The following is a 10713-nucleotide window of genomic DNA, read 5'->3' as shown; positions in this document are numbered from 1 at the left end:
CCCTCACACACACATACATATACACACACACCCTCACACATACACACCCATATACACACACACCCACACCCTCACACGCACACACAACACATTCTCACACACACACAACCCCCACACACACACACCCTCACACACCTACCCTACACATACACCCACACACCCATACACCCCACATATACACACCCCCACACATACCCCCCACCATGCACACACACACACAAACGCACACCTACACACACACACTACCCTGCACACACAGCCACATACCACCCCACACATACACACCCCACACATACCACCCCACACATACCACCCCACAAACACACACAAGCAACTGCTGACACACACAACCCCACGCCAATACCCACACACACACATACTTCCCACATATACACCCCCACACACACACACTCACACACACCACACATACGCACCCCACACACACTCCACCCACACGCACCACACATACACACTCCACATACACTCTACCCACACACACACACACAAATGCACCCTGCCACACACTCCACACACACACACACACACACACACACACACGCGCACACACACACACATTCCACACACACTCCTTCACCCCACTCACACCCACATACTAATCTTCAACCCCACACACACACCTCCCCCACTCCCCCATACACACACCCCACACACACCTCCTTCCTACTACACAACCTACCACCACACACACACACACACACTCACACACGCCCCCTAAACTCCCAAGTGAACACATTGTATTGTACATTGACACTGACGATAATTTAATGGCAGTTTAATGACAGTTTAATCATCTCTGGGGGGGGGCATCACTGCTGGATCCACTCCCACTGGCAATAACAGGACCTCCTAGATCCCCCTTCCACCCAGACGCATCTCAGAGTTAAAGCTGTTCTTACCTTGCGGGGGTTTGGGGACAACGTGGAATGTCATCATTAATTCCAGATTTATGGCTAACACTCTGTCGAAAGCACAATCCCAGAGGAAGGTTTGAAACTCCACTCCGACATGAATATGCCAAGGAAAAGAGTACGCATATGATTAGTGCACCCGTTTTATTAGAAAAGCAATTATTTAGCCCAAAGCATGACTTAATTACATTTTGCTTAATACAGGTTTCTTGAGCTCATTCCCTGGGGACTGACCAATCTTTGTGTTGCAACGTAGCTCTGATTACTTGAGAAATGGCAAAGTGTTTTAGCAGCAAGGCCAGCTGAGAGAACCATTGATAAAGATGTCTTCATTCAGGTTCAGCCTACTTTTGGAATACTGTGTTCAATTCTGGTCTCCCTGCTTTAGGAAAGACATTGTGAAACTTGAAAGGTCTAGACTGAAGTTCTGATGAGATTACTTCAAATCTTACCGTGGTAGGTGGTGAAAAGTGAATCCAGTAACAATCTGCAGTTAACAGCAACTGATTTAATGGTAACCGTTGTCGATTGTTGCAAAAATATATTGTGTTTATTAATGTCCTTTAGGGGAAGCAAACTGCCATCCTTACCCGGTCTGTCCTACATGTGACTCCAGACCCACAGCATCATGGTTGACTCTCAACTGCCCCCCTGGGCAATTAGGGGTAGGAACTGAGTGGGTTGCCCTTCGGCGAGTTGGCGCTGACTCGATGGGCCGAATGCCCTCTTTCTGCACTGTGGGGATTCTACAATAGAATTGGCGCTTGATGGCCCTCTGCAACGCCTGAGTAAAACACTCGGTTCAAGGGCACTTATGGACAGGTGATGAACGCTAGGGCAGTTAGGGATGAATGTCAGCCTTGCCCAGCAAATGCCCACATCCCACAGAGGGAGAAAGGAAGCAACAGCATGGGGGTGGGGGTGGGGGTTGTGTTGGGTCGTCCAGCGCTGTTGAACATTTAATAGCACAAAGTGAACATTATAGGGTCACCGGTGAATGAAGGATTAGAGGAATTAAATCTGTAGCCGAAGCAATAACTGGAATGGATTTGGAAGCATCCAGTATCGCAAGAGATCAATAACAAATGCAATTCAAAGTGATAGAGGTTTTTTTTCTCCTGTCCTGTTCCTACAATCTTCAGGTTTTTCAAGTGTAGACATTTAGAGACCTAAGTGCAGCATTTTCATTTCTCTCATCTCCTCACCGACCTCTTTATTGCTCAGTGATGCCTCCACTCTGAGTATCCACCAATTCCCCTGACCCTTGATTGCAAAATGACAAATGATTGCACACTTTGTGTCGCAGCTGAGATTTAATTTCTGCAAATCCTTTTCTGCTTCAGTTGAAGGAAGGTGCTTAGAACGCTGTTCCTTTTCTGCCTTTCACACGTTCGCCTTTCTCTCCTGTGAGCGCTTAATGTTTTCTTCATTGTGGGATGGAGGCGAGAGACATTGCACAAGACCCTCCCAAGGGTAGGCGAAGTCCAAAACTAGAGGGGCATAGGTTTAAGGTGAGAGGGGAAAGATTTAAAGGGGACCTGAGAGGCAACTTTTTCACACTGAGGATGGTTAGTGTATGGAACAAGGAAATGGTGGAGGTGGATACAATTACAACATTTTCTTTATTCATTAACGGGATGAGGGCGTAGCTGGTCAGGCAGCATTTATTGCCCATCCCTAATTGCCCAGAGGGCATTTAAGAGTCAGTCACATTGCTGTGGGTCTGGAGTCAAGTGTAGGCCAGACCAGGCAAGGATGGCAGTTTCCCTCCCTAAAGGGCATTAGTGAACCAGATGGATTTTTTCTGAGATAACAAGGTGTTGAGCTGGATGAACACAGCAGGCCAAGCAGCATCATAGGAGCAGGAAGGCTGATGTTTCGGGCCTAGACCCTTCGTCAGAAGGATTCATGGTCATCATTAGATTCTTAATTCCAGATATTTGTTGAATTTAAATTCCACCATCTGCCATGGCGGGATTCAACCCACGTCCCCAGAACATTATCTGGGTCTCTGGGATTAACAGTCCAGTGAAAATACCATTAGACCATCGCTTCCCCTTAAAAGGGCATCTGGATGAGTACATGAATGGGAAGGGTTTAGAGGGATATAGGCCCAATGCTGGCAAACGGGACAGAATTTATTTAGAACATCTGTCAGCATGGATGAGTTGGACTGAAGGGTCTGTTTCCGTGCTGTACATCTCTATGACCCTGTGATTCTATGACCCTGTCCACCCTCTCAGGTGGGCGCGAGGGGTCTCCAAAGCCACAACATCAAAGAAGAGCAGGGAAAAACCTCCCCCGTCACCTCACCCTACTTGGTCCCCCAGCGCCCTGTTCAATATTTACCCCAAAATTAATGGCGCTAAGTAAAGCAGCCGATCTGGGCATTATTGCATTGCTGTTCGTGGGATCTTGCTGTGCACCAATTAGCTGCCACAATTCCTATGCAACAGCGACCGGAATCATACAGTCACTCAGCCTGGAAACAGACACTGTCATGCTGACCAGATATCCTAAATTAATCTAGTACCATTTGCCAGCATTTCCCTCTAAACCCTTCCCATTCATATACCCATCTTCCGTGATGCCCAGTTTGGGTTCTGCCAGGGCCACTCAGCTCCTGACCTCATTACAGCCTTGGCTCAAACATGGACAAAAGAGCTGAATTCCAGAGGGGAGGTGGGAACGACAGCCCTTGAAACCAAGGCTACATTCGACGGAGTGTGGCACCAAGGAGCCCGAGCAAAACTGGAATCAATGGGTATCAACTGCAAACGCTCCGGTGTTTGGAGTCATACCTGACACATGGGAAGATGGTCGTGGTTATTGGAGGTCAATCATCTCAGCTCCAGGACATCTCTGCTGGAGTTCCTCAGGGTAGTGTCCTAGGCCCAACCATCTTCAGCTGCTTCATCAATGACCTTCCCTCCATCATAAGGTCAGACGTGGGAATGTTCGCTGATGATTGCACAATGTTCAGCACCATTCGTGACTCCTCAGATACTGAAGCAGTCCGTGTTCAAATGCAACAAGATCTGGACAATATCCAGGCTTGGGCTGACAAGTGGAAAGTGACATTCGTGCCACACAAATGCCAGGCTATGACCATCACCAATAAGAGACAATCTAACCATCACCCCTTGACATTTAATGGTGTTACCATCACTGAATCCCCCACTATCAACATCCTGGGGGTTATTATTGACCAGAAACTCAACTGGACTCACCACATAAACACAGTGGCTACAAGAGCAGGTCAGAAGCTGGGAATACTGTGACAAGTAACTCACCTCCTGACTCCCCCAAAGTCTGTCCACCATCTACAAGGCACAAGTCAGGAGTGTGATGGAATACTCCCCACTTGCCTGGATGGGGGCAGCCCCAACAACACTCAGGAAGCTCAATACCATCCAGGACAAAGCAGCCGCTTGATTGGCACCACATCCACAAACTCCCACTCCCTCCACCACCAACGCTCAGTAGCAGCAGTGTGTACCATCTACAAGATGCACTGCAGACACCCACCAAAGATCCTCAGACAGCACCTTCCAAACCCTCTACCACTTCCATCTAGAAGGACAAGGGCAGAAGGTACAAGGGAACACCACCCCCTGCACGTTCCCCTCTTAGGCCACTCACCATCCTGACTTGGAAATATATCTCCGCTCCTTCAGTGTCACTGGGTCAAAATCCTGGAATTCCCTGCCTAATAGCATTGTGGGTAAACCCACAGCGGGAGGACAGCAAGGAGGTTCAGGAATGCAGCTCATCCCCACCTTCTCAAGGGGCAACTAGGGACGGGCAATAAATGTTGGCCCAGGCAGCGACGCCCACGTCCCACAAATGAATAAAAAAAAGAATCTAGATGCCTTTTAAATAATGTAATTGTACCAGCCTCCACCACTTCCTCTGGCAGCTCATTCCATACACGCACCACCCTCTGTGTGAAAAAGTTGCCCCTTAGGTCTCTTTTAAAGCTTTCCCCTCTCACCTTAAACCTATACCCCTCTAGTTTTGGACTCCCCCACCCCAGGGAAAAGACCTTGGCTATTCACCCTATCCAATCTCCTCATGATTTTATAAACTTCCATTGGCTGTAAAACGATATGGAGTCAGGAGAGTAGTTTTGGTCATTAGGGTACAGAAGGAGACCATTCTGCCCACTGAGTCCATACTGCCTCTCTGTGCAGTGATCCAGTCTTCCCATTTCCCCCTGCCCTAAGCCCAGGTCCCTAACGTTGGTTTCTCTCACAACTCTGTACAAATTCCTTTTCAAATCATTTGTTTGCGCTTTGTCAGAATCGACATTGTGAAAGACGCCATTATAACTTCTGACTCCTTTAACAGCGATCGTGAAACCACATGCTGAACAGTTGTCTTCTGAACAGCACAAAGCAGAGATAATCAAAGGAGGTTATCTGTTAAATCTTGCATCCAAACAGCTCACATTACTCACTCACTCCTGACAATTCCAAACGCGAGAAATCTAATGTGTTTATCCACTTTGCAATCTCAGAGGTGGTCATTACTGTGATCGATGTTTCGAGAAGCATCTGTCATCAGAGATGCCAATTTTCCTCAGGTCACGCGCAGGCTCATTTAGTTCATTTTCATGGACTCAGGGAGTGACACAGAGCAGAAAGAAGCATTAGGCCCATCCAAACTGAACTGGCTCTTCGTTTGTCATCTCTAATTAGCCCTCCAAAAAATTACTCTTCAAGTTTTTATCCAAATCCTAATTGACAGTAACCATTGAATCTGCTTCCCCTGTCTTGTGGGGCAGCCCATTCCACATCATAATGACCCCACTTGAAACCATTCCTTTAGATTCCCTACAGTGTGGGAGAAGGCTGTTCAGTCCATTGATTTCACCCCAACCCTCCAAACAGCATCCCACCCAAACTTATCTCCCTACCCTATCCTATCCTATTTTATCTTGTAACTCCAAATTTCCCATGGCCATCCCATCCATCCCTGGACACTGGGGGCAATTTAGCATGGCCAATCCACCCAACCTGTACATCGCTGGAAGGAAACTGGGGCACCCTAAGGAAACCCAATCAGACACAGAGAGAATGTGCAAACCCGACACAGACAGTCACCCGAGGGTGGAATCGAACTCAGGTCCCTGGCGCTGTGAGGCAGGAGTGCTAACGACTGAGCCACCGTGCCGGTCCTGTCACCCCCAATTCATAGAATCATAGTCATACAACATGGAAACAAACCCTTCAGTCCAACTCGTCCATGCTTACCAGACATCCCAATTTGACCGAGTCCCATTTGCCAGCATTTGGCCCATATCCCTCTAAACCCTTCCTATTCATATACCCATCCAGATGCCTTTTAAATGTTGTAATTGTACCAGCCTCCACCACTTCCTCTGGCAGCTCGTTCCATACACACACTACCTTCAGCGTGAAAAAGCTACCTTCAGGTCTCTTTTAAATCTTTCCCCTTTCACCTTAAACCTATGCCCCTCTAGTTTTGGACAACCCCACCCCAGGGAAAAGACCTTGACTATTCACCCTATCCATGCCCTTTATGATTTTATAAACCTCTGTAAGGTCACCCCTCGGCCTCTGAAACTCCAGGGAAAATAGCCCCAGCCTATTCAGCCTCTCCCTGTAGCTCAAACCTTCCAAACCTGGCAACATCCTTGTAAATATTTTCTGAACTCTCTCAGGTTTAACAGCATCTTTCCTGTAGCAGAGAGATCAGAATCGAATGCAGTGTTCTAAAAATGGTCTCACCAATTTATTCTGGGTTGCGAGACGTAGAATGGGAGTCATCGTTCACTGGCCCATAGCGCTGGGGAGCTCAGAGAGGGGCTCCACAACAGCTCTGTAGCACTGGGCTGGAGTCATGTGTGAACCAGATGGTGGGGTGGGGGGAAGGCGAGGATAGAATGGCATGTCCCCTTCTTGAGTTTTTTTGCACCAATCGGGCACATTTTCCTTGGATTTAATTCTGCCATTAGCCAACTAGTGCCATCCCTGCTAACTCAGCTCATCCACCAAAGAATCATTTCATTTTTAACCAGCGATCAATTTCAAACAGTCCTGACCTTAATCCATAACCAGAAGTTCACGTCAAGGAACAGTCAGAGATGTACCCATCCCAGAATGCCAGTGTACACAAGCAGAGGCAAGGATACCTCCTCTGACAGAAAGAGCATTTGTTTTGCTTGTATCAGGCAAAGAGTTGCAGGCACAGTGGGATTTATGTCAGATATCATTACAAACTGGCTATTGCATCGCAAACTAAAGTCTAGTTGTAGTGCAGCTGTGGGGATTTGGCCATTCTCTGGCGAATAATTCACCTTCTGACTCCCCAAAGCCTGTCAACCACCTACAAGGCACAAGCCAGGAGTGTGATGGAATACTCCCCACTTGCCCTGGAGGGGGGCAGCCCCAACAACACTCAAGAAGCTCAATACCATCCAGGACAAAGCAGCCGCTTGATTGGCACCACATCCACAAACATCCCACTCCCTCCACCACCGACACTCAGTAACAGCCGTGTGTACTATTTACAAGATGTACTGCAGAAATTCACCAACAAATCCTTAGACAGCACCTTCTAAACCCAGGACGACTTCCATTTAGAAGGACAAGGGGAGTAGATAAATAGGAACTTCAGCAGAGATAGTAGGAACTGCAGATGCTGGAGAATCCGAGACAACAAGGTGCAGGGCTGGATGAACACAGCAGGCCAAGCAGCATCATAGGAGCAGAAAGGCTGACGTTTCGGGCCTAGACCCTTCATCAGAAAAGACGTTTCGGGAACATTAACTCTGTCTTTTCCTTCACAGATGCTGCCAGAGCTGCTGAGCTTCTCCTGCAACTTTGTTTTTGTTCCTGATTACCCCCGTCCGCAGTTCTTTCGGTTTTTTTTAATAGGAACTTCATCCTCTGCAAGTTCACCTCCAAGCCACTCATCATCCTGACTTGGAAATATACCATATCCCTTCAGTGTTGCTGGGTCAAAATCCTGGAATTCCAACCCTAAAGGCATTGTGGGCATCCCTACAGCACACAGACTGCAACGGTTCAAGTAGGCAGCTCTCCACCACCTTCTCAAGGACATGTGGGATGGGTAACAAATGCTGGCCCAGAGACGCCCATATCCCGTGAACAAATAAAAGCAAATTCTTTGGAAGAGTCTGTTTCGTGAGTGCGCCATAGTAAACAGTCTACAGAGTCTACTTAACAAAATCTTGGTGAACTACAGCAAGCAGAGGTCTGGACTAAATGACAGCAAAATCTCTTCATGATTTCTCCAGGAAAATACAGTGAGTGAAGGATAGATGCATTTTACAAAGTCAATCTCAGCCACTATGAGATAAAAGAGTAACCTCTCATTGGGGCATATAGAAGAATAAAAGACAATCTATCGAAATATATGAGATTCTTGCAGGACTTCAAGGAGTAGATATGGCAAGATTTCTTCCATTTTCTTTGTTCAGTTGTGGGATCTGGACATCACTGGTTGGGTCAACGTTTATTACCCATCTCTAGTTCCCCTTGAGAAGGTGATCTTTTGCCTTTTTGAGCCGCTGCAGTCTGCGTACTGTCAGAATTTTAACCCAGCAACGCTGAAGGGACGGCGATATATTTCCAAGTCAGGATGGGGAGTGGCTCGGATGGGAACTTGATGTTCCGAGTTGTCGGAGAGTCTAGAACCAGAGGACATAACCTCAGAATAAGGGATTGCCCATCTAAGACAGAGATGAGGTGGAATTTCTTGTTAGACCAGAAGACATAGGAGCAGAAATTAGGCCATTCAGACCATCGAGTCTGCTCTGCCATTCAATCATGTCTGATAGGTTTCTCACCCCCATTCTCCTGCTTTCCCTCCGTAACCATTGATCCCCTTGACAATCAAGAACCTATCTACTTTTATCTTAAATGTACTCAATGGCCTGGCCTCCACAGCTTTCTGTGGCAGTGAATTTCATAGATTCACCACTCTCTGGCTGAAGAGGTTTCTCCTTATCTCCGTTCTAAAAGGTCTTCCGTTTACTCTAAGGCTGTGCCCTTGGGTTCTAGTCTCTCCTACCAACGGAAGCATCTTCCCAACATCCACTCTGTCCAGGCCATTCAGTATTCTGTAAGTTTCAATTAGATCCCCCCTCATCCTTGTAAACTCTATCGAGTATAGACGCAGAATCCTCAAACATTCCTCATATGTTAAGCTTTTCATTCCTGGGACCATTCTCGTGAACCTCCTCTGAACCCACTCCAGGGCCAGTACATCCTTCCTGAGATATGGTGCCCAAAACTGCACACAATACTCCAAATGTGGCCTGACCAGAGCCTCAATTGTACATCCCTGCTTTTATATTCAAGTCCTCTCAAAATACAAGCGAAAGTTGCATTTGTCTTCCTAACTACTGACTCAACCTGCAAGTTTACCTTGAGAGAATCCTGGACTAGAACTCCCAAGTCTCTTTGCACTTCAGACTTCTGAATTTTCTCCCCATTTAGAAAATAGTCCATGCTTTTATTCTTCTTACCAAAGTGCATGATCTCACATTTTTCCACGTTGTACACCATCTGCCACTTCTTTGCCCACTCTCCTAACCTGTCCAAATCCTTCTGCAGCCTCCCCACCTCCTCAATACTACCTGTCCCTCCACCTATCTTTGTATCATCTGCAAACTTAGCTAGAATGGCCACAGTTCCTTCATCTAGATCATTAAAGTGTAAAGTGAAAAGTTGTGGTCCCAGCACTGACCCTTGTGGAACACCACTTGTCACCAGCTGCCATCCTAAGAAAGATCCCTTTATCCCCACTCTCTGTTTTCTGCCAGACAGCCAATCTTCTATCCATGCTAGCACCTTGCCTCTAACGCCATGGGCCCTTATCTTATTCAGCAGCCTCCTGTGCGGCACCTTGTCAAAGGCCTTCTTGAAGTCCAGGTAGATAACATCCATTGGGTCTCCTTGATATACACTGCTCGTTACTTCCTCAAAGAATTCTAGCAGATTTGTCTGGCATGACCTCCCCGTGATGAAACCATGCTGACATTACCCTATTTTACTATGTACTTTCAAATATTAAGAAATCTCATCCTTCATAAAGGACTCCAAAATCTTACACACGACCGAGGTTAGGCTAATCAGCCTGTAATTTCCTGTTATTTGCCTTATTCCCTTTTTAAACAGGGGTGTCACGTTAGTGATTTTCCAGTCCTCTGGGACCCTCCCTGACTCTAGCAATTCCTGAAAGATCACCACTAACGCTTCCACTATCTCTTCAGCTATCTCCTTTAGAACTCTGAGGTGTAGCCCATCTGGTCCAGGTGATTTATCCATCTTCAGCCCATTCAGTTTTACTAGCACCTTCTCCTTGGTGATGGCCACCATACTCAGCTCTGCCCCCTGACTCTCTCGAATTTTTGGGAGATTACTCATGTCTTCCACTGTGAAGACTGATGCAAAGTAATTATTCAGTCCCTCAGCTATTTCCTTGTTCCCCACTACCATCTCTCCACCGTCATTTTCCAGTGGTACAATGTTCACTTCTGCTTCTCTTTTGCCCTTTACGTACCTAAAGAAACTCTTGCAGTCTTCATTTATATTACTGGCTAACTTACCTTCATATTTAATCTTCTCCCTCCTTATTTCTTTTCTTGTTGCCCTCTGTTGGTCTTTGTAAGCTTCCCAGTCCTCTGGTTCCCCACTGCCCTTCGCCATATTATATGTTTTCTCCTTTGCTTTTATGCTATCCCTAACATCCTTAAGTCAGCCATGGTTGCCTCATCCTCCCTGTACTATGC

This window comes from Rhincodon typus, chromosome 39, assembly GCF_021869965.1.
Source record: "Rhincodon typus isolate 14 chromosome 39, sRhiTyp1.1, whole genome shotgun sequence".
NCBI classification, from domain to species: Eukaryota; Metazoa; Chordata; class Chondrichthyes; order Orectolobiformes; family Rhincodontidae; genus Rhincodon; species Rhincodon typus.
This window is presented reverse-complemented; position numbering follows the sequence as displayed.